This window comes from Tamandua tetradactyla, chromosome 2 (assembly GCF_023851605.1).
Source record: "Tamandua tetradactyla isolate mTamTet1 chromosome 2, mTamTet1.pri, whole genome shotgun sequence".
NCBI lineage: Eukaryota > Metazoa > Chordata > Mammalia > Pilosa > Myrmecophagidae > Tamandua > Tamandua tetradactyla.
The window spans coordinates 157,030,486-157,056,170 of NC_135328.1; the positions used below are offsets into that span (position 1 = coordinate 157,030,486).

A 25,685-nucleotide genomic window follows, 5' to 3' on the forward strand; every position below is an offset into this window, starting at 1 on the left:
AAGAAACCTTGGGCCAGGAGAGCAGACCCACCCATATATGTGGAGAGGGTGAGTTTGCCCAGAAGCAGAGGGCAGGCCTTCTGTTTTGTTGCTCAGGAAGAGTTGTGTTATCCCAGACATTGGAGAGGGTGTAGTGCATAAATTGGGGACTAGAGAGAGCATGGCTGCCACCCCATTGTTCTGGAGGGGTTGAGTGCATATACCCTCGAGATGGCAAAGATCCTGGATGCTTCCCCAAAAGCTTGGAGAGGGTTGAGCCAATAAAAAACTTGGTCTCCCCATTGTCCCCTCAAGATTGCAACCACCCCAGTGTTTGGAGAGAGCAAAGCCACTGTGTGTGTAGGCCCTTGGAATGTGTGGGACTGCCACTTTCTAAAGCTCTGAGGATGAATGACTCTCAAACTTTAAAATCCAGTGGGGTTTGCCCTGCAGGTTTTTAGTGCTGTTTGGGTTCAGTGACCCCTATGTTCTTCTCATTTCCCCCTAATGGTAATGACTACATGTATCATATAGCTGTCCCTTATTTGTATATTGGCATCAGATAATTTGAGTTTCACAGCTCAACAAAATTTTTGCCTTTTAAGTACGTTTTAAGGTGATGTGTATAGTTGCAGAGTTGACAGGGGGTGGACATGTGATAGTTAGGTTCAGGTGATGGTGCCTAGTTTTGTTGCTGCGTACTTGAAACATTAGCATGCAAAACTCTATGGCTGATTACATCTGCAGTTGGCTAAGATGAGTGCCTTCTGCAATGAGTGATGTTTAATTTAACTAGCTGGAGAATTAAAAGAGAGAGGTCAAAAGAGAACTCAGTGCAGTACAGCCCAGACAGCTCGGCATACCTTATCTCAGCACTCGCAGCTCAGCCCAGATGTTTGGAGATGCAAGAAGGAATTGGCCCAGGAAAGGCTGTTGGAACTCAGAAGCCAGGAGAGAAGGCCAACAGGCATTGCTGTGTGCCTTCCTATGTAACAGAGATCCACAGATGAAAGTTAGCTGCCTTTCCTCTGAAGAACCATAAATTTTTAACTAAACAAACCCCCTTTTATTAAAAGCTGTTTCATTTCTGGTATGTTGCATTCTGGCAGCTTTGGCACACTAAAACAGGCACCATGATGCAAGCATTTTGCTTCCTAATTTGGGCCTTAACATTTAAGAGCATTGCCTGCCATGCAGAGGCAGTCTGCTGGTTGCCCAGCCCTTGTTGGATTGTGTGGACAAATCTGCTGGGTACTGTGGTGTGATATTAAGGTCCTCTTTGTTTCCACAAAAACAAAAAAACTATGTGTCTGTCAACAAAAAATCTGATATCTGATACCCATTCAACTGTTATTAGTCTTCCTTTAAGTTCAGATATGCAGTGGGGAAAAGAGAATATGTTTAATGGGTCTTCTCAAATCCCAGCACCAACAATGGACTAGTTAAACAAAAAGAAATATTCTTGCCTTCTGCATAATAGCCATATATGGAAATGCAAAGACAAGCTACAGAATAAAAGAAAATAGCTTCAATATGAAGAAAGTATTGAACTGAAACAAATATATCTGCCAGTTAATACTGAAATGATAAATTTACATCACAGATTGGATCTTATATCAAAACCCATCCTATTCTAATGTTCACATCAAATACATCCATGGAAATTCAGTAATAATGAAAGTAGAATGAATTCAAGGCTTTACTGTGAAGCTGCCATTGTCTGGCAGCCAGTACTGTCTGTTCAATACCCAAGACCTTCAGTGTTACCACCTGTACAGAGCCACGTACAACACTGCTTGGGTCTGGACTTTGCTACAGAATCTGGGGAGCTAAAGGTCCTTGGAGCATCTGTAGTGCCAGGCTACCAGCAGACCCTGGTGGTGGAGGAATAGAACCTCTGATGAACTCTTATAATTTGCAGTAGCTAGAAAGTGTTCCTCATTAATATCTACCAGCAGTATGGTTACATCATTTCACTGTGGTGGCAGGGTCTAAGCTCTAGAATTCTATCAAGAAAAAGTACCTGGATCCCAGTCTTTCAATGGTTTCTAGACAACCAGAAGTGGTTGAGCCAAACATGCCTTTAGACAAGATGTACGTGCCCAGGGAAATGTACTGCCATGTATTCAGCTATGATTATGCCCCTCAAAGCCCTATGCCCTGACTCCTCCTCCATCAGACAATGGGCAACATCCTCTGGAAGCCAGTGATTCCAGAGCACAATTTTGTGCCTCACCAAGATGGAGGAAGGAAAGGCCAGTGTATCCTCCCCTGGCCACTAACAGAATGGTCAAGGTCCCAGTGGTAAAGGCTAAAGCTACCAAATGTCATCATGAATTATTTGATAACAAAAAGAGCCAGGAGGACATTCACCAAGTTGAGCAGCATTCACTGATAGCTCCAGGAGGTACTGGATACATACCCCACAGGGCTTTACCACCAAGAATGTTAAGTGCCTTTAAATGGCAGAAGCACTCCAAACATTAAAATTATAAAGTGGAGAGATGAAAAAGGGAGAAAAGCAGCTTATATCAGCTCATTCTATTCCAAGCACTAACCGCAGCCCCACTCTTCAATAAAGCTGAAACCCAGAGGCTCATATATTTCTGGCCCAAATTCTAGCACCATAGAACCTGGAATTGGGGATAACAAACTCATCATACAAAGTGAGCATCTTTGGACCAAGATTCTTCCAGAAGTCTGATTCAGGAGGCTTTGCTACCCAGGGCTATATAGAAGCTCTCTCCAATAGAACTGATCCATGTCCAAGCAACCTTCAAGCCAAGCTAGATGGGCATATAAATGGAAGGGAAGAAATGATCAGCATATACTCATAATCTTAACCCCTTGACTTGAATGCCCACTGAGTTCTAAAGCATTTTCTACTCCAGGGACTCTGGATAGATAGTGTTTTTGCTCCCCACTCCCTTTTTACCTTGAGTGTGACATGCAAAAGGTTTGTTTTATAAAAAGCTGTTAAACTGAGCTAGGTCTGGAAACAACTGAATTTTGAGAAACAGTGCAAAACTTGCCTTTATTGTGTGGAAGAAGCCATTTTAGAGTGCTTTAAAGTTAGACTAAATAATCTCAACAATGGTACTGGGGACTTCATTACCTAATTCCATGTCAGTTGCCCTAGACAAGAACATTAATCATTGTTTACCAGGTAAACAATGTTTGTGATGTTCCAGAATTCAGACTTCTTGATTCCTTTACCACTAACAACATGAGCATTGGCAAATCATGGAGTAGTGGTGTTCAATGACTAGTTTAAACAACCTTGGCCGTTTAGATTCTGTATTGGAATAGTTTTCTGGCCTTGTCAGTGAGGGGGACCTAAGATCTGTTTAAGATCTAGGTACAATTAAAAGCCAGACTTATCAGGGACCCCTCTTCTATGCTGAAACTGTGCTGTTCTTGCCTTTTTAAAGCTGTAATCAGTCACTATATTATGGAGCCAGTGATTCAAGCAGTATCTCTTGGGCCATTGCTCTTGGAGGGATACTTCTCCTTTATGTGTCACACAGAGCAAACATTAGTCTTGCATATCCTTTCTTGCACTTGCAATTTCATTGAAAACTTTGTAACGGAAAAAACTCAATATACTGGTTTGATATAAATAAAAGGATCGTGTTATTTGAAACTGTTGTGTACCCCAGAAAAGTCATGTTGTTTAATCCTAATTCAATACTGTTGAGTGAGATCTTTTTGATTAACTTGTTTTCTGGAGAGGTGACCCATCCAGTTGTGGGTGGGACCTTTTGATTAGGTGGTCTCCATGGAGATGTTTCTCTACCCATTCAAGGTGGCTCACTTAATGGAGTCCTTTAAGAGGGCACAATTTTAGAAAAATCTTAACAGCCCACAGATCCGATAGAGCCCACACAGCCACAGACCTTTGGAAGTGCATAAGGGAAACTTATGAAATGAGAAACCAGGAGAGAAAGCTAGCAATGCTTGCCATGTGTCTTCCCAGCTGACAGAGGTATCCAGAAGCCAAAGACCCCAGCAGACTCCAGTATGTGCTTTCACAGCTGACAGATGTTCCAGATGGCAGCAGCAGCCTTTCTTGAGTGAAGATAACCTCTTGTTAGTGCCTTCATTTGGACATTTTCATGGCTTTAGAACTGTAAACTTGCAACTTAATAAATTCTTTTTACAAAAGCAGTTCTGTTTCTGGTATACTGCATTCCAGCAGCTTTAGCAAACTAAAACAAGGATATTAAACTTAAAAAAAATTATTTCAGGTAATTGTGTCTCAACTTCCCCAGAAGTATGTACCCTAAAGTGCAATAAGTGCTGTTGGCAATGGCAAAAGACTTCTTGTTTAGCTAATGAGTAATCAAGTTACGACAATGTTATTGTGTAAAACAAGTTTAGCTAATGAATCTAAACTATTTAGTTGTTGTGCATATGTTTTAGCGGTTGATTAACCAATTTCTCCAATTGTTATTGATAGATTTCTAATCTTGTTTTCATTTATGTTAAACCAAAACCAAGGTAGCAGAAATCTGCCTAAAGGGGCAAACCCAGAATCCTAGGTTTTGCCTGAGAAATAGATTGAGGGAAGTAGTCTAGTGAAAACTTTCAGATTGATTATAAACTCCTAATAGAACAGTGAAAAGACCAAGTGCATGTTGCCCAGACGTTTACCAGCTATTAAGATAATATTGTGCCTCAGCAAATAACTTATCAAAACCTCCACAAGAAAACTATGTCCTGGCTGAGCAAAGTAAATCCACCCAAGTGCTGTTGTTTATAGGAACACATTAGTAGGAGTACTATCACTTATTCTTAGTAACCAAGGGTCTCTTGTGCTGAGCGTCCAAATGGGGAGATGACCTAAGTTTATTTATGTTGTGAGTCTATTTCAGAGCAAGAGTCTTAAAACTCAAAGTGGACATGCATTGTTCAGGCAACTTATAGTTAATAGAGGCATGTGGACTATTACAGTAAGGTCTCTAAACTCCTCAGTGATATCTGTATAATTCTCTAGACCAGTTGTATCTATAGTGAGGTTTTAGGTCCAGTAAAGCTTAAAGCAGGGTAAAGAGGACCTTGGGTCTAGTATTCATGTTTAATATGAAAGACATGGTGTAGTTTCAAATACAATAAAGATTTTGTATAAGAAATAAATTTATTATGGGTAGAGCAATGGGTTCCCCTGCAATGTACATAGATCTGGAAATATGGTGACAAGTCCAACATTCTATCAGGTTACCTCATTTTGAAGTGGCCTGGAATAAGTGAATTGTCTTTCCAGACCAGTGCAAGGGCAAAACATAGGGATATATAAAAAGGATTTTATGTCTTACAAATGTTAAGATAAATCTGTATGTGGACTTGATCTGTTACTTTGGGAATAAGTAGTCTACCTCATGACATCATCTACTTCACTTCCTAGCTACTTTAATTTTTAAGTCTCCAGAGTTAGAACAAGTCCAGAAGTCTGATAGAATCTTGGTTTTTTTTTTTTGTTTTTTTTTTGCTGTTTTTTTGACCCATGGCTCAATACCATGTAATCAATTGCAGTGTGAGAAGTTAGAAGCATTTGGCAGGGTTCCTTTTAATAAGGATCTAGGGCTGTCTTACATTGGTGTCATTTCTTTTTTTTTTTTATAACACTGACTTTTTTATTTAGTCAAAGGTGCTGGGGATATATAACTTTTCATTTCTTTTTTTTTTTTTTAATACTTGGGCAGGCACCAGGAATTGAACCCAGGTCTCTGGCATGGCAGGCAAGAGCTCTGCCACTGAGCCACTGTGGCCCACCCGGTGTCATTTCTTATAGACCCATAATCTGTTGCCAGATTAATGATTAATGGAGTGTCTGTCATGTGGGTCAGGAAAGGTGTCCTTTACCTGTTGAAGATAATCTTTGGCATAATGCAGTTAGGATTTGCAATTTTGATAATGTCACGTTGTGAGAAAAATAAGTGATCAGTTGTCAATTTTATTCCCAGAGACAGGTCTGGATATAACAATTTCATATGTTTCTCAAAGGGAATGGAATGAATGATCATCAGGGTGAAAGGTAAAAATTGTAGACCTTTGAAGGCCTGTTTCTTCAGATAATTTAGGGTTTTCATTTATGTCTGTAATCATAGCTATTAGTAGTGGCTGTTTTTGCATGAAAATCTGCAAGAGCATTTAAAAAATATATATTCAGACTCAATTCTTATTGTGTGAGCCTCTATAATGGTGGCAACTGTAGATGGATGTAAAACGGCAGAAAGGAGATCATTTACTTGTCACCATTTTTTACTCGTGTACCAGAGGAAGTGAGGAACCCTCTTTGTTTCCATAGCATGCTGAAATCATGGACTGCATCAAAAGCATATTTATTATCATTATTGATGTTAACAATTTCCTTCAGATAGAAAGCAGTTGGGTAAGAGCATAAAATTCATCCTGTTTTGCAGAAAAAAGTTGTGGAAGGTTCTAACCTCATTTGATAGTTCATAATGAGTGGTAAACTGCACACATTGCTTGAAATTTACCATTGAAATGTCTAGTACAAGAAGCATAATCAAATAGAATGATAATAGATTCGTTGTAAAAGCATGAATGGAGTCATTAATTGTGAGGTTACCAATTTACAGTCATAGGGTTTCCCTACATTGGATAGAAAAGTAGAAGGTTTAAGAACATTGCAGCACTTTAGGTGAAGATTGGAAGGTATAGGTAGAAGGATCTCATAAGAAGTGAGGTTTCTGTAGGAAAAATGTTGTGTCTGTTCAGAGTTAAGTTTGCTGAGGCTTTAACAAATTTGGCAGCTTCTGCTAAAGTTTTTACACAGTTTTGGTAAGTACAGGCAACTGTATCAAGTTGCAGACTGAAATAGGCAGTAGTTTTGGAATCTCCTTTGTGTTCTTGAGTTCACATTCTTAAGATTTGGCTATATAACCAGCAACTAAAATTATTACCTGTTAATAAGTAGGTCAGATTCTGATTGAACCTATGCAACTTATTTTACTATAGAGATAAGAATATTCAATAAGAGTTTTCAAATACAGGAGGGGTCAGGCAGAGAGATACAGATGAATGTTTTATGAATTACAAATAGTGGGAAGTAAGGAATTCTTTGTATCTAGAAAAGAGAACAGTAAAATATTAGCAATAATCATTCTTTATCAGTTCATATGATCCTAGGTAATTAATCCTTGTTTCATTTTGTCTTCTATTAGCAATCTCATGAACCCATCAGCTTCTTCACTAATAATTTAGGAGACCTTGACTCAGTTGAGAAGTATGGACTCAAAATTTTTTTTTTTTTTTGCATGGGCAGGCACTAGGAATCGAACCCAGGTCTCTAGCATGGCAGGCGAGAACTCTCTGTCTGCTGAGCCACCTTGGCCTGCCCGGTCTCAGAATTTTTAAGCAGTGCTGCTGGAACTTGGTGCCTCAGAGAACTTGGCATAGTCTTTTCCACAGGTCTCTGAGACAGTCCTTGTTGAACATGAAGCATACTGCCCTGTAGCTGACTGCAGGCGTGTTCAGGGAAGCATCAAAATAAAAACTCTCTGTAGATAACAAAAAATGCCCATGGTTAACTTATTGCTGGTTTACAAAAGTGAACAATCTGTTGAGCGCTCATGAGCCGTTACTGTAAGAATAACTGAACTTATCACCAATAATACTATTGTTTTCCAGCATCAGACACAACACATTAGTACTTGAACATGTCATGGACAATGAAGATACTGACAAATCTCTAAGACCTTTATACAATTTTTGAAATGTTTATTTTAATAGCATTTTATCCTAGAAATTTAAACAACAGAAAGTTACACTTTTTTATCTGATAATACTTTCCATTTACTTCACAACAAATCAAATAAAACAAAGTAATTTTAGCATCTCTCTTCTTACAAAGTGAAAGAGAAAATCCTTTTTGATTTTCCATACACCCCTTGGAATGAGCCTTTGAGATCAGTAACACATCATATATAGCTTGGTTTTGGGAAATAAAATGTTGAACATTGTCAGATTGTAACATTTTGTTAAGTAGGATCATGGGTCACTGTGAAACAATATTTAGTCCCCTACTTAAAGTGACAACAGAGATTTTAAATGTAAAGACGGGAGTTAAGATGATGGTAAAAAATAATTATTTCACAATGAGAAGACTTATTCTCTAAAATAGTAAAGGACAATAATATCAATGTAAAGCACAGGAAATATTCTGTTAATTAGAGAATCTTTGTCTTCTAAGCAGATTACTCAGATGAGTAAGAAAAACTTTTTATAAATTCTTATATAGAGTAGACAAATAATCCAAGAAAACTTTGTCATTTTAACAGAAAGAAAACCAAAATACTATTTTTGAATGAAGATACTGTTTTTAAGAAAATTCTTTAAAATTTTTATAAACCTTTCAAATCTTAACCAACCTTGACCATGCCAAATAAAATTACTTTTCTGCAAATCTTCTACAACTTTTTATCTAAATCTATTCAGGATTGTCCTGTTTCTCATTTCTGCAACAACCAGTCATTTTATTTTAAGACAAAGCTATTTTCTTTTCCCCTACATATGTAAGGTATGCAGGATGTGTTTTGTTATCAATATGTCTGGTGTACAACAAGCTCTGGTGTACATAGGATGGATTGTTAACACAGCTGTAAGACAGAATAAAGTCATGAAGCATGTAACAAAGTGGATGAACCTTGAAGACAGTATGGTGAGTGAAATTAGCCAGAAACAAAAGGACAAATACTGTCTGATCTAACTACTTTGAACTAAAATTAATGAATGAACTTTGAGAGTTGAAGTTAAGAATACAGCTTATCAGGAGATAGAAATAGGGTAGACACTGGGCATTTGATGCTGAAGGAATACAGATTGGGCAAAAGGACTGTGAAAATTCAGATATGGATGGCACAGTACTACTTGATTGTAGCACAATAATATAAGAGGACTGAATGAAGCTGAATATGAGTATGATTGAGGGAGAAGGACTGGGGGCACGTATGAAACCAGAAGGAAAGGTGGAAGATAAAGACTGAAACTATATGATTTAGGAATGCCTAGTGTGTACAGGGATGGTGATTAAGTGTACAAATTTAAGAATGTTTTTGCATGAGGGAGAACAAATGAATGTCAATATTGCCGGGTATTGAAAATAGATGGTATATGGGAAAAAGTACAATCAATGTAAGCTAGGGTCTACAGTCAACAGTAACATTGTAATATGCTTCCACTGAATGTAACAAAAGCATTATGCCAAAACTGAAATGCAACAGGTGGGGCTATTGGGAAAAGGGTATGGATTCTTTGTGGAAGAAAAGGAAATGTCTTCAGATAGAGTATAGTGGCAAAGGCATGCCTATATACTTAGGTTAGATTGTATGATATGTGAATAAAACTGTTTAAAAATGAACAGAGAGAAAGAAGTGCTAGAGAAAATGTGGAGAAAGTGATGTACCTATTCACTGTTGGTAGGGAAATGAGAGGTGCAGCTCCTTGGAGGGCAATGTGGTGGTTCCACAGGCAGATAGGGGCAGGTTTGCCACATGGTCCTGAAACCCTGTTGCTCAGTACATAACTGGAGGAACTGAGTGTGGGGACATGAATAGATATTTGCACACTGGTGTTTCTGCACACTGATGTTTCTGGGTGCAATGTTCCCAGTGTACAATGAATGGAGGTGGCCTAAGGGTACAATGATTGAGGAATGGCAGGGGGAACTATGGTGTATACACAAAATGGACTACTGAGCAGCTGTAAGAGGGAATGAAGTTATGAGGCATGCAACTAAGTGAATGAATCCTAAGAGCTATATGTTGAATGAAATGTCAGGAACAAAAAGACTAATATTATCATGCCTCAATCATATGGTCTAATATAAAAACTCACTAAACTAAAGTTGAGAGCATGGGTAATCAGGATGGGGCTTATTGTAAAGGGCCCTAGATTGTAAGCTCTTACAGCACTCATGTATATTCAGGAGGCATGACTATTCTGTATTCTGAGATGGTCTGTTCTAGAAACTTCAGGTATTTATGTGACACTGAGACTCAGAGCTCTGAAATTATGAAAGTCAGCTATGAAAAAGTGATTAGACATCAAGTAGCGATATGAATGAAACTGATCTGGATAGGGCTAAGGTATATCAGAATACAGGGTAAAAGATGATATTGTCCATATTTTAAAACTTTGTGAGACTAAAGGGAGAGATATTAATTGGGTGCAAAATTTGTATTTTCGGTAGTGCATTTCCTAATTTAATTCATATGGTCAGTTTAATTGAACACCATAGGTACATGGAATCTTGAACTAGGGTGTGAGATTTTGTTGGTTTGTCCAGGTTAGTGTGATGTCCTGATAAATCCCAGAGTGATTTGGGCAGTGAATAAAGAAGTATTTGCAAAGTCTTTAACTTATTTAAAGTTAAATAAGTAAAAGAATGGGGAGAAAGGAGGGAATATTCAACTTCCCCTTTGGAGAATTTCTGATATTCTCGCAAGTAGTTGCAACAACCAAATCAATAGGCCAAGCACTCAGTTTCATAGCTTGCTGCTATGAAACTTATTCCTGCAAAGGATAGGCTATGTCTACGTAAAATTTGGCCTAAGAATCACCCCCTAGGGAACCTCTTTTGTTGCTCAGATGTGCCCTCCCTCTCTAAGCCACCTCAGCAGTTGAACTCACTGCCTTCCCTCCTATGTGGGACATGGCAATGTGGGACAGAAATCCCAGGATGAGCCAGGACCTGGCATCAAGGAATTGAGAAAGACTTCTTGACCAAAAGGGAGAAGAGAGAAATGAGACAAAATAAAGTTTCAGTGGCTGACACGTTTCAGACAGATTCAAGAGATTATCCTGGTGATTATTCTTATGCATTATATAGATAATCCCTTTTTAGTTTAGGATATATTGGAGTGGCTAGAGGGAAGTACCTGAACCTGTTGAGCTGCGCTCCAGTTGCCTAGATTCTTGAAGACAATTGTATAAAGATATATAATGCTTACAACATGACTGTGTGATTGTGAAGACCTTGTGTCGATGCTCCTTATATCCACGGTATGAGTAGATGAGTAAAAAAATACATGGATAAAATAGTAAATAAGGAATAGGGTGACGAAGGGTAAAATAAATTGGGTAAATGGAAATACTAGTGGACAATGAGGGTATCACAGTAAAGCTTCTATAAATATATATTTTTAAACACACAGCTTGAAAACTGTCTTCAAACCAATATCCTTCAAAGTACAGTTATGCTGGGACAAGATGGCAGCATGCGGAGGTATGGAATTCAGTTAGTTCTCTTGAGCAGCAAGTAAATAGCCAGGAACTGTTGGGAGCAGGTATTTAGGGAACATCCATGACTGGTCACACATCATACACCAATCTGTAAAGGGTGGGAGGGCCTAGATCACAGGACAGAATTTTAAGTAAAGCCTGCAAACTCCTGAGGCTGATGTCTCTCCCCAACTGACATGGCAGCCTCTTTTCACAACATATCCCTGTGCAAAAAAAGCAGCAATCTCTACTAGGAGCAAGGGAAGATAGCTTAACCAAGCTCCAATTATGGTTTTAATTTACAAATTTGGACTGATGAATACAAGCCCTGAGCACAGATAAATACAGAGAAATCAGGAAAGGAATTATTAGATCTCTCCCTGCAGAAAGGAAGCAGGGCTGCCAGAGAAACAAACAAAATATCAGAGGCTTTTGGGGTCAGCCAAGCTCAGAATACTGGAAAATGGTGGTGCCCCAAGAAAAGGGGCATGTAGAGCCAGCTACCAACTCTGGCTCTTGACTTGCATACCTTTGGGGTTGGGGACTGGCTCTGAAATACCATTTCTTTATTTTTTAAAACTATTCTACATAGCTCATTACAGAGAGCCTCAGGCATTTTCAATTATCAGCACTCAACCAGGCAAGACTGGAGTTAAGATAGGTCTAAGAGACAAAGTGATGAGCCAGCTGAAAGAGATAATTCCGTAAATGGTCTATCTTTCCCCAAAGAACAGGTGTGGGGGCAAAGCTTTGCTCAAGTAGCAGCCCTCAACCAGGGAATTCAGACCTCAGGGACCGGAAAACAGAAACAGCTGAAGCTTGACTTCTACCTCATCCTCTGTCTCAACCATGCACATGGCAGGGACAAGGTCTGCTGAGAATTAAAGGCACTGCACCACTTTATACTGTGGGGAGTGACAAGCAGCACCTAGTAGGCAGGATAGGAAAGCATAGAATCTAGAGGCCTCAAATGAGTGTTTGACAACTTGCTGGGACTCATCTTGAGGGAAACTTGATACTGATATCTCCTCCTGAGTTCTGGGCCTGCTTTATCTTGGAAAATATGATTAGGGTTGAACATATCTGTGGAGACTCTCCTCAATAAAAAGGTTGCATTTAGACACAGCAAACCAGAAAAAGAAAGCTGAACAGTTCTGATCAATTAAACAGAAGCTAGGCTAGAGGTCTAGAATAAGTTGAACTGAATGATAAAGAACAGTTAGAGGACAAAGCCAACCAATAAGAAAACCCTAGGTGAAAGAGTGAAAATGACCTCCAGAATAAACTAGTCAAGGAAATCAAATGTCAAGACACCAATAAAATATTATGAATCATACCAGGAAAAACAAAGATATGCCCCCAGTCAGAGGAGCAAATTAACACTTCAAATGAGATATAGGAGTTGAAACAACTAATTAAAGATGTTCAAACAAACATGCTATAAAATAAAAAATAAAATCAATGAGTTGAGGGAAGATATCACAAAAGAGATGAAGGATATAAAGAAGACATTAGGAAACCATAAAGAAGAACTCAGAAGTTTGAAAAAACAAGTGGCAGAACTCATGGTAATGAAAGGCACACTAGAAGAGATGAAAAACAATGGAGACTTACAACAGCAGATTTGAAGAGTCAGAAGAAAGGATTGGTGAGCTAGAGAACAGAACATCTGAAATAGTAGATACAAAAGAATAGAAAAATATGAGCACAGGGTCTCAGGCAATTGAATGACAACATGAAGTGCATGAATGTATGTGTTCTGGGTGTTCCAGGATTAGAGAAGGGAAAAGAAGCAGAAAGACTAATGGAGGAAATAATCACTAGTTATTTCCCATCTCTTATGAAAGACATAAAACTATAGATCCAAAAAGCACAGAGTACCCTAAACTGAATGGATCCAAATAGACTGTGCTAGTTTGAAATTGTTATGTATCCCATAAAAGCCATTTTCTTTCATTCCTGATCTAGTCTATGCGGCCAGACCTATTGTTTATGGTGGATCCTTTCAGCAGATTGTTTCAATGGAGATTGGCCAACTCAACTGTTGTGAATTTTGATTAGATTACTTCTGTGGAGCTGTGGCACACCTAATTGTGGGTAAGACTTTTTGATTAGATGAACATGTGACTCTGCCCATTCAGGGTGGGTCTTGAGTAGTTTACTGGTGTCCTTTAAAAGGGGAGACATCATAGTTGCTTCAGAGCCAGTGTTGGAAATGCAGAAATCGAATGAGATGCCAGGAAATGAAAGAAATGACAACCAGAGTCAGCTCAGACACAGACGTTTGGAGATGCTTGGAGAGTCAAATAGAGACAGAGACCTTTTGAGATGCAGAAAAAAAAAAAAAACGCCTCTGGGGAATCTGTTTGAAGCCATAAGCCAAAGGACCAGAGGTGCCAGTCACATGCCTTTTCAGCTGACAAAGATGTTATGGACACATTGGCCTTTCTTGAGTCAAGGTATCTTTCTGTGGATGCCTTAATTTTGACCTTTTTTTTTTTTTTGGCCTTAGAACTGTAAACTTGTAAGTTAATAAACTTCCTTTATAAAAGCCAGCCCATTTCTGGTATATTGCATTCTGGCAGCATTTAGCAGACTAAAATATAGACTACTTCAAGACACTAATCAGACTGCCAAATGATAGAAAGAAAATTATGAAGGCAGCAAGAGAGAAGTGATCCATTACATACAGGAAGCTCAGTAAGACTATGTACAGATTTCTCAGCAGAAACTATGGAGGTGAGAAGGCAATGGTATGATATATTTAAGATACTGAAGAGAAAAACTGTCATCCAAGTATTTTATTCCCTACAAAACTGTCATTCAAAAATGACGGAAAGTTGGGTGGGCCATGGTGGCTCAGCATGGGTGGGCCACAGTGGCTCAGCTGGCAGAGTTCTCACCTGCCATGCAAGAGACTTGGGTTCAATTCCTGGTACTTGCCCATGCAAAAAAAAAAAAGAAAGAAAGGAAGGAAGAAAAAGGTAGAAATGATGGAAAGTTGAAAGTATTTTCAGACAAACAGACACCGGGAGAGTTTGTGAGTAAGAGACCTGCTCTACAGGAGATACTAAAGGGAGCACTACAGGCAGATAGGATAAGACAGGAGAGAGAGGTTTGAAGAATTTTCAGTAAAGGAAAAGAGAGAAAAAAAGATATGACATAAAATTCAAAGAAAACATGGTAGAAGAAAGTACTGCCTTTATAGTAATAATAACATTAAATGTTAGTGGATTAAACTCCCCCAATAAAAAGACATAGACTGCAGAAGGATTAAAAATCAGGACCCATTTATATCCTGTCTCCAAGAGACTCAGTTTAGACCCAAGGAAAAAAATATGTTGAAAGTGACATATTGGAAGGAGATATTTTACACAAACAACAATCAGAAAAGTGCAGGGGTAGGTATACTAATATCAGATAAATTAAGACTTCAAATGTAAAACAATTAAAAGACACTATGAAGGATACTATGTATTAATAAATGGAGCAATTCATCAAGAAGACATAACAATTATAAATATTTATGCACAGAGCCAACACTGAAGGGAGAAGTACACCTCTACAATAATAGTTGGAGATCTCAATCCACTGCTCTTGTCAATGGAGAGCAGAGCTAAACAGAGTATCAGTAAGGAAACAGAGATGTTGAATACCTCAATAGACTTTACAGAACATTATACCCCACAACAACAGGGTACCTTTTTTTCTCAAGTGCCCATGGATCATTCTCCAGGATAGATTATGTGTTGGGACAAAAAACAAGTCCCATTAAATTTTAAAAGATTGAAATTATACAAAACACTTTCTTGATCATAGTGAAATGAAATTGGAAATCAATAACTGTGGAAGAGTGGAAAATTCATAGAGATATGGAAGCTAAACAACACATTCCTAAACAACCAGTGGGTCTAGCAGAAATTGCAAGAGACATCAATAAATATCTCAAGGCAAATGAAAATGAATTCACAACATATCAAAACATACGAGAAGCAGCAAGGTGGTGTGAGAGGAAATTTATTGCCTTAAATGCCTATATTAGAAAAAAACAAAGAGCAAAAATCAAGGAATTAACTGTTGTGTTGGAGGAACTAGAAAAGTAAAAGCAAATTCATCCCAAAGCAAAGAGAAGGAAGAAATAATGACGATTAGAGCAGAAATAAATGAAATTGAGAAAATGAAAACAACAGAATCAATAAGCCACAAGGTTATTCTTTGAGAAAATCAATAAAATCGATGGACCCTTAGCTGGGGGCATGGAGAGCGAGGAAAGGAGACAGAATGAATACAATCAGAAATGGAAGAGGGGACATAACTATGATCAACTATATGATAACATACCAGACAACATAGACAAAATGGACAACTTCCTAGTAAAGCATGAACAACTGGTATTGACCTGAGAAGAAATATATGACATCTATAAACCAATCACAAGTAAAAAGATTCAATGAGTCACCAAAAAGTTCCTCAAAGAGAAAAGTTCAAGACCAGATGTCTTCACATGTGAATTCTAGCAATTGTTCAATAAAGAATGAGTACCATTCCTGCTCAAATTCTTCAAAAACAATTGAACAGTAGCAAAAGCTACCTATGTCATTCTGTGAAGCTGAGATCAATATAATACAAAAGATGACAAAGATCCTACAAGAAAAGAAAATTACAGACCAATCTCTTTAATGAATATACATGCAAAACTCCTCAGCAAAATACTTGCGCATTGAATCCAGTAGCGCATTAAAAGAATTATACACCATGACCAAATGGGATTTATCTCACATATGCAAGTCTGGTTCAACACAGGAGAACCAATTAATGTAATACACCACATAAATAAATCAAAGTGGAAAAACCACATGGTCATCTTGATAGATGCAGAAAAGGCACTTGACAAAATCCATCATCCTTTCTTGATGAAAACATTTTGAGGCATAGGAATACAAGGGAACTTCCTCAGTATGATAACAGGAATATGTGAAAGACTGAAAGTTTTCCCTTTAAGATCAAGAACAAGACAAGAATGCCCACTGTCACCATTGCTATTGAACATTGTGCTGGAAATTTTAGCTAGAGCAGTTAGGCAAGAAAAAGAAATCAATGGCATCTAAATTGAAAAGGAAGAAGTAAAACTCTCACTGTTTGGAGATGACATAATCCTATATGTAGAAAAACCCGAGAAGTTTACAGCAGCATTATTAGAGCAAATAAGTGAATACAGCAAAGTGGCAGGGTGGAAGAACAATACAGAAATTAGTAATTTTGCTATACACCAGTAGTGACCAATCCAAGGAAGAAATCAATAAAAAATGCCATTGACAATAGTCACAAAAATTAAATATGTAGGCATAAATTTAACCAAGGCCACAAAAGACCTATGCACAGAAAACCACAAGACTTGCTAAAAGATATCAAAGAAAACCTAAAGATTTGGAAGGACATACCATGTTCATGGATTGGAAGACTAATGTAGTTGAGATGTCAGTTCTACCCAAATTGATTTGTAGATTCAATGTAATAACAATTAAAATCCCAACAACTTACTTTGGAGAAATAGAGAAAACAACCAAATTTATTTTGAATTGCTGGGTGCCCCAAATAGCTAAAAATATCTTGAGAAGGAGAATGAAATGGGAGGTCTCACACTGCTTAACTTTAAAGCATATTACAAAGGTACAGTAGTCAAATAGCATGGTACTGGCATAAAGACAGATATACTGACCAATGGAATCAAATTGAGTGTTCAGAAATAGACCCTCTCATGTATGGACAGTTGATAATTGATAAGACTGTCAAGCCAACTCAACTGGAACAGAGCATCCTCTTCAGTAAATGGTGCTTGGAGAACTGAAAAGAATGATGGTGGACACTTATCTCACACCCTTTACAAAAACTAATTGAAAATGGATCAAAAACCTTAACATGAGAGCTAAGACCATAAATTGTTTAGAAGAAAATTTAGGGAAATATCTTAAAGATCTATGATAGGAGGTGGTTTTGTAGACTATGCCCAAAGTGTGAGCAATGAAAGAAGAACTAGATATAGTGATGAACACTTTTGTGCACCAAAGGACTTCGTCAGGAAAATAAAGAAGCAGCTTACACAATGGAGACAATATTTAGAAACAACATTTCAGAATAAAGAGATTCAACAGCTCGAAAACAAAAAGACAATCCAATGAAGAAATGGGCAAAAGACATGGACAGACAGTTTTCTGAAGAGGAAATACAGCTGGCTCAAAAACATGAAAAGACGCTCAACTTCACTGACTACTAGGGAAATGCAAATCAAAACCACAAGGAGATATCATCTCACTCCTATTAGAATGGCCATTGTCATAAAAACAAAATGACAAGGGCTGGAGAAGATGTGGAGAAAGAGGCAAACTTATACAATTGGTGAATGTTGTCACCATTGCAGAAAGAAATTTGGCAGTTCCTTAGGAAGCTAAATATGGAAGTGCCATATATTTCAGCAATCCCATTACTAGGTATATATTTAGAGGAACTGAGTACAGTAACATGAACATACATTTGCACACTGTTTATAGTGGCATTATTTACAATTACCAAGAAAGGGAAAGAGCCTAAATGTCCATCAACAGAGGAGTGGCTAAACAAACTGTGGTATATGCATGCAATGGAATATTATGCAGCTGTAAGAATAAAATCATGAAACACATAATGTGGATGAAACTTGAAGATATTATCCTGAGTGAAATTAGACAGAAATAAAAGGAAAAATGCTGTATGAGGTTTCATTAATATGAATTAACATTGTGTGTAAACTTTGAGAGTTATAGTGAAGAACACGGGTTAATCAGACAATAGAGGGTAGAGATTAGGTATGTAATGCTGATAGGGAACAGAATGTTCAACAAGACTGATTGTAAAGATCCAGAAATGGATATCACAGTACTATCTGATGGTAGCACAATATTGTAAGTAAATTGAATGAAGCTGAATGTGAGTATGGAGGGACGAGGGCTGTGGGCATGTATGACAACAGAAAAAAAAGAAGATAAAGTCTGGGACTGTATAACTTAGTGAAACCTAGAGTGAATGATGATGTTGATTAAGTGTACAAATACAAGAAAGTTTTTACATGGGTGACAACAAATGAATGTCAACATTGCAAGTTGTTCAAAATGGAATAGTATATGGGAAAAATACAATCATTGCCAACTAGAGTCTGTAGTTAACAGTAACATTGTAATATGCTTCCATTAGATGTAACAAAGGCAGTATACAAATCTAAATGTGAATAATGAGGGGTTGTAAGGATGCATATGGGATTCTGTTGTTGTTTCTATTGTTTCTCCTTTTTATTTCATTTATGTTTTTTGTCTTTTTTTTCCTCTCATTTCTCTCACTGAATGCATAACTATGTGATTATACCAGGAACCATTGATTGTTTACTTAGAATGGATTGCCTGGTGTGTGAATAAAACAGTTTAAAAAATTAACAGAAAGCTGTAAGTGCTGGAGAAAATGTGGAGAGAGAGAGAGAGAGATGTGAATAGATTCCCTATTCACTATTGGGAGGGAAGTAGAGTGGTTCAGCCCCTCTGGAGGATACTGTGGTAGTTCCATAGGAGGCTAAGTGTAGGATTGCCATATGATCCTGCAACCCAGTTGTGCTGGTTTGAAATTATGTATGTACCCTAGAGAAGCCATGTTTTGATCCTAAACCCATTTTGTAAATGTAGCTGTTTCTTCTAATCTCTATCCAGTATTGAATGTTTGAAACTGTAATTAGATCATCTCCCTGGAGATGTGATTTAATCAAGAGTGGTTGTTGAACTGGATTAGCTGGAGGCATGTCTCCACCCATTTGGGTGGGTCTTGAGTGGTTTACTGAAGTCCTATAAAAGAGGAAACATTTTGGAGAATGAGAGATTTGGAGAGCAGAGAATGTTGCAGCACCATGAAACAGAGAGTCCACCAAACAGCGCTTTGGAGATGAAGAAGAAAGATGCCTCCCAGGGAGCTTCATGAAACAGAAAGCCAGGAGAGAAAGCTAGCAGATGTTGCTGTGTTTGCTATATGCCCTTCCAGAAGAGAGAGGAACCTGACTGTGTTCACCATGTGCCTTTCCAGTTGAGAGAGAAACTCTGATTGTGTTCACCATGTGCCCTTCCACTTGAGAAAGAAACCCTGAACTTCATTGGCCCTCTTGAACCAAGGTATCTTTTCCTGGATGCCTTAGATTAGACATTTCTATAGACTTGCTTTAATTGGAACATTTTCTCGGCTTTAGAACTGTAAACTAGCAACTTACTAAATTCTCCTTTTTAAAAGCTGTTGCATTTCTGGTATATTGCATTCCGGCAGCTAGCAAACTAGAGCACCCGTTTTTAGGTATATACTTGGAATAACTGAAAGCAGAGACACAAATGATGAATGGGCATTTTCACACTGACGTTTACGGCAGCAGTATTAACTATTTGCATTGGATGGAAGTGGCCTAAGGGTACTTCAAAGGATGAATGAAGGGTGAACTGTGGTGGATACATACAATGGACTGTTGAGTGGCTGCAAGAAGGAATGAAGTTGTGAGGCATGCAACTAGATTAATGAACCTTGTGGACAGTATATTGAGGGAACTACACCAGAAACCAAAAGGCAAATATAATGTCTCACTAATAGGAACAAACTACAATAAGCAAACTCTGAGAATTGAACTTGAGGTCATAAGTTATCAGGGGAAAGCTTTTTGTAAAGGTTCCAAGATTGTAAGTTTTTATAGCAGTCACATCTATTCCTGAGCTTTAATGGTTATTTTTGGATTCTGAGATGCTGAACTCTTTGTGTATAACCTGGTCATTCCCTAGAACTTCGGTTGTCTGTGTGAACCTGAGACTCAGAGCTAGAGTTTTGCAGCTATGAAAATCAGCATTACCCCATACAGCCACTGTTTTAAAAGCTATAAAAGAGATCAGACTTCTGTTAGATGCAAGAATGAAGCTGATCTGGTTAGGACTAAGGTAAATCTGACTAAAGGGTAAAGGATTATATTGACTGTGTTTTAAACTTCAACTTTTTTGTGAGACCAGAGGAAGAGATGTTTATTTGCTGGAAAATTTATATTTTTGATAGCACACCATCTAATTTAACTTGTACAGTTAGCTTATTTGAATACTAATAAGATTAATGGAACCTTGAGTAGGGTGTGAGATCTTGTTGCTTTGTACAGATTAGTGTGATACCCTGATACATCCCAGAGTAATTGGGCAGAAAATTTTAAAAATGGTTAGAAAGTCCCATTGAGGACTGGGGAAAATGGGAAATGTTAAACTCTCCCACTTGGGGAATGTCTAATATTCTTGCAAGCATTGGGGACTACTGATTTAATAGGCCAACCCTCGATCTTGGGGCTTGCCTTTATGAAACTTACTCCTGAAGAATAGAAGCTAAGCCTACTTGTAATTATGCCCGAGTCACCCCCAGAGAACTTCTTTTGTTGCTCAGATATGGCCTTTCTCTCTAAGCCAACTCTGCAATTAAACTCATTGCCCACCCCCCTACATGGGAATGTCTTCCAGGGATGTAAATCTCCCTGGCAATGTGGGACATGACTCCAGGGGATGAACCTAGTCCTGTCAACATAGGATTGAGAATGCCTTCTTGACCAAAAGGTAGAAGAGAAATGAAACAAAATAAAGTTTCAATGGCTGAGGGATTTCAAATAACATTGAGAGTCATCCTTGGTGTTATTCTTATACATTATATAGTTATCTCTTTTTAGTTTTTAGTGTATTAGAATAACTAGAAGGAAATACCTGAAACTGTTGAACAGTAGTCCAGTAGGCTTGATTCTTGAAGATGGTATTATAACTATATTGCTTTTATCATATGACCATGTGATTATGGAAATCTTGTGAATGACACTCCTTTATCCAGCTTATGGACAGATGAGTAATTAAATAAAAACAAAAAATTAAATAATAGGGGGGATAAGGGATATAGGATGTTATGGGTTTGCTTTTATATTTTTATTTTTACTTTTTCTGAAGCAATGAAGATGTTCAAAAATTGCTTATGGTGATGAATGCGCAACTATTTAATGATACTGTGAACCATTGATTGTACACTTTGGGTAATTATGTGGTATTTGACTATATCTCCATTAAATTGCCTTAAAAAATAGATAGCCCAAGATGACAGAAATGTAGTAGGGCAAGAGAAGATTTGGAAACAGAATTAATATCTCTGATCTAATGGAAATATATTGAACCCTGTACCAGTACATTCTTTTCATATACAATCATGCCATGTGTAATTAAAAGTGAAATAAAGCAAAACACGAGTAATCTGTAAGTACAAGTTTACATGGTTCATCATCTTAAGTCTCTAGTAGATATAATGCTATATTATTTAATCAGAAAGCCATTATGAATTTAGGAAGAAAATATCCCATGTAGAATAAAATTCTACACTTATATTGTACTTAATACTGATAATTCCAAAGACATATCTGTTTTTTTATTTGTAATATTAAATTAGTCTTGGCTGTTAAAGTTTTGCCAAAATCATGTGAAATTTAATTTTTTTCAAAAATTTGATTTTAGTTCTTTGGATATTAGTTTTCATTGGAAATAGAAGTTTAGTTTCCTTAATTTCTGGAAGTGAAGGTATTAATTTATATGTAAGTGCTTATTTATTTATTTAGGGGGTGTGCACTTGAGTAGAGCTCTTTTAAGGAGTTTTATAAGTTAATTTGGTAATACCATTCAGAAGTAGGAAAATTACATCAAATTGAGCTTATAAAAAGCTTCAATTTAAAAAAATTAGCCATTATTCAGACAAAAAACTTAGAAATAAAAGAAAATACAGAAACCTCATGAGCTTGCAATTTCTTATTTGCCTGTTACAAAGAATCCTTTAGTGAAACTATTTTTTAGTCTTGTAAATTCTTAGTAAGCACTGAGAAAATGGAAATAGGCATTCCATTTAGCTGTTTAGTTTGGGAGCTCTTTCTCTGGAGTGCGTTTCTCAGCTGTGTAATTTCGTCTAATTGGATTTTCCTTATAATGGATATTGAAATTCTATAGTGCCTTTGATGAGATCTTTCCAGTTTATTAGATTGGCACAACTTCCAGCAAGTTTTTGTTTTTGTTTTGCATGGGCAGGCACCAGGAATCAAACTTGGGTCTCCAGCATGGCAGGCAAGAACTCTGCCTGCAGAGCCACTGTGGCCCACCCCAGCCCCATAAGTTTTAACATGTAATACACCAGAGTGCCAGAGTGTAGAGAATCAAAGTTTTTAGTGTTTTAAGATACCATCTTTATTATTTCACATCTTAACTTGTGCAAAGTAGAGAAACCAGCAGTAGGAAAAATGAAACTATGGTCTGCACCAAAAGATTAGAGACTCAGGCTCAAAATTTGAGCTTTCTCATCAGTAAGATTGACCCACTAACCTTTGGATGGAGAGCTAGCAAGATCAGAGTGGAGTTCAGATCTGAGAAGGAGTCACCCATGAACCTGGAGATGGAGAGGAGAACAGAGAACTCAAAGGGTTCAGTGGGCACTTTTGTTAACCTTTCTTGTCTCTACAGTCATCAGCAGTCCTCTTTGGATCCTCATGACCAAAATTGTCCAAAAAAAAAAAAAAACCAAGTAAGAAATTAATTAATTAATAATTTTGGATCGCACAGCTTTATTAAATGATTTGTGAATTGGTTAACATCCACAATGGAGGGGAGCTCTGGAGAGTAAGTGCAAGAAAGCTTATATACATAGAACACAGTAGTTTTAAAGAAAATTATCTTGTTAATTGATGTAGATACTTTTCCTTATTTTTTTAGCCTTGACTTAGAGAAAATAAGCTACAGAAAAAAAGTGGGGGGGACCTGATAAGTTATGGTTGGTTGTTCTTAGGTTTCTGATTCTGGGAGAAGGAGCACTTACAAGAGATGGGAACTTAGTTAAGGTTTGGTTTGCTGATATGGGGCTTAGCATAAGAAACTCCATTTCAGGCCTATATGACTTAACATATGTTTGTATCTCTTCTTGTTTTAACAATAAAAAGTCTTATGGTTTTCTCAAAAAAAAAAAAGAAGAAATTCCACAACTATCCAACAAAGTATATATTAAAATATCACACTCCACAAAACAAAATCTGTCTTTAAAGAGCACGTGGAACCCAGCTAACAAATGGCTCATACAATTAAATTGAGGAAAACCTCAAATATTTGAAAGAAATAATCAATATTCCCTATTCAAAAGGTTATAACATCTGAAAATGACAAACATGGAAATTATAATCTATGAATTGAAAATTAAAGGGAAATACTCTATAAATAACCTTGACACATATAAAAATGCACATTATAAAAATAGCAATGATGAGGTGACTAGCCATATACTGCTCAGGTTGCTACATTCTGCTCTGGCCATGCCAGCTGTGCCCCTGAAAGTGTGTCTCTTGGGCTGGCAACTAGGCCTCAGCTGTTGCAAAAATAATTGGTAAAAATGTCAGTAAGCTTCAGTAGTTTGCTTCCAAGGTCAAGATGTTGATCTTGGAAGAGATAGTTAATGGGAAAAAATGACAGACATCATAAATAATGCCCATGATAGTGTAAACTATCTCCCTGGACACAAGTTGTCAGAAAATACAGTTGCTGTCTCAAATCTCACCAAGACAGTATAGGATGTAGGCCTACAAGTGTTGTCATTCCTCACCAGTTCATTCACAAAATCTGTGATGAGATTACTGGGAAAGTGCCGAAAGAAGTTCTGGGAATCACCCTCACAAGAGGATAGATAAGAGCCCCGATGGGTTGAAACTCATTTCTGACATCATTCAAGAAAAGATGGGCATTGACATCAGTGTACTGATGGGAGCCAACATTGCCAGTGAAGTGGCTGCAGAGAAGTTCTGTGAGATCAACATCAAAGTAGTGGAGAATGGCTTTCTTTTCAAATAACTTCTGAAATCTCCAAATTTTCTAATTACTGTGGTTGATGATGCAGATAGTGTTGAACTTTGGGGTGCTCTTAAGATCATCTTAGCCATGGGAACAGGGTTCTGCAATGGCCTCTGCTGTGGAGATAACACCACTTTTGGTATGTTGTCTCCACCTCTTCCTCATGAAATGATTGCACCTGCAAGGGCCAGGTGTCCACAGCCACATTTCTAGAGAGCTATAGGGTGGCAGGTGATGAAGGTGCTCACCATCTTCTACAGAGGCTGAAACTGCAAGGTAGCTGTAGCATTTACCAGAATGGGAAAAACCATTGCAGAATTGGAGAAGGAGATGCTGAATGGGCAGAAACTCCAAAGATCTCAGAGTTCTGCCACAGTATACTGCATCATCAAAGAGAAAAGACTAGTAGACAACTTTCTGTTGTTTACTGCAGCATATCAGATCTGCTGTGGAGGAAAATCTGTTCAAGATATGTTGTCTTGTCTCCAGAGCCATCAGAGCATAAACAAAGTAAATCATGCAACATATTAAGGAAATTTGTGCCTTTACACTCAATCATTTGGGTTCAAATGGAAACCAGAACTTGGCAAGAAGATGTTTGCTTGAGTGTAATTCCACCAAGGATTTGTATGAATTTTTAGAGGTTCCTTTTTGAATTAGAAGAGTCAGTTTATAGGGAAATGCAGATCAAGACTACAATGAGGTACCACCTCACACCTATAGGAATGACTGCTATTAAACAAGCAGGAAACCACAAGTGTTGGAGATGGTGTGGAGAAATTGGGACCCTTATGCACTGCTGGTGGGAATGTATAATGGTATGGCCACTATGGAAGGCAGTCTGGTAGTTCCTTAGGAAACTAAATAGCAATTTGCCCTATAACTCAGCAATACCACTACTTGGCATATACCCAGAAGAGCTGAAAGCAGTGACATAAGCAGCCATTTGCACACTGATGAGCATGCACTCATCTCTAGTTTCTATGTATCTCTACATCCCCTGTATTCTGTATTATAAACTTCTGATTTTACCTCTACCATGCTTATAAAAGTGGAATCATACAGTATCTGTCTTTCTGATTCTGGCTTATTTCACTCAGCATTATGTCCTCAAGGCCAATCCATCTTGTCATGTGCTTCAGGACATCGTTTGTCTTACTGTGGCATAATGTTCCATAGTACATATATACTGCATTTTGTTAATCCACTCATCTGTTGATGGTCACCTGGATTGTTTCCAATTTTTGGCAATTATGAATAATGCTGCTATGACCATCAATGTGCAAATGGCTATAACTACTTGTTGAAGAGTGCTCTGAAAATTATTGCTTTTTTCTTTCTTTGTTTTGTATATATGTAATATTATACAATAAAAAAAGTTTCAAAAAATTAAAACCACACAAAATAACTTCTCCTACAATAATGGAATGAAAGTAAAAGTCAGTACAAGAAGGGAACCTAGAAAACACATATAAGTGGAAATTAACAACACATTTTTATGCAACTAGTAGGTTAAAAATCAGAAGGAAATTA

The 25,685-nt window shown here is 37.6% G+C and overlaps 1 protein-coding gene and 1 pseudogene across 1 annotated transcript in view; both read left to right on the forward strand.

The window, feature by feature from the left end:
- The window catches only part of LOC143674120 (uncharacterized), an 82,291-nt gene that overhangs the window by 23,130 nt on the left and 33,476 nt on the right, over positions 1 to 25,685 (forward strand). The gene's annotated exons all lie outside the window — the stretch shown is intronic.
- Positions 23,468 to 24,683, forward strand: LOC143674128 (glycerol-3-phosphate dehydrogenase 1-like protein pseudogene; annotated as a pseudogene).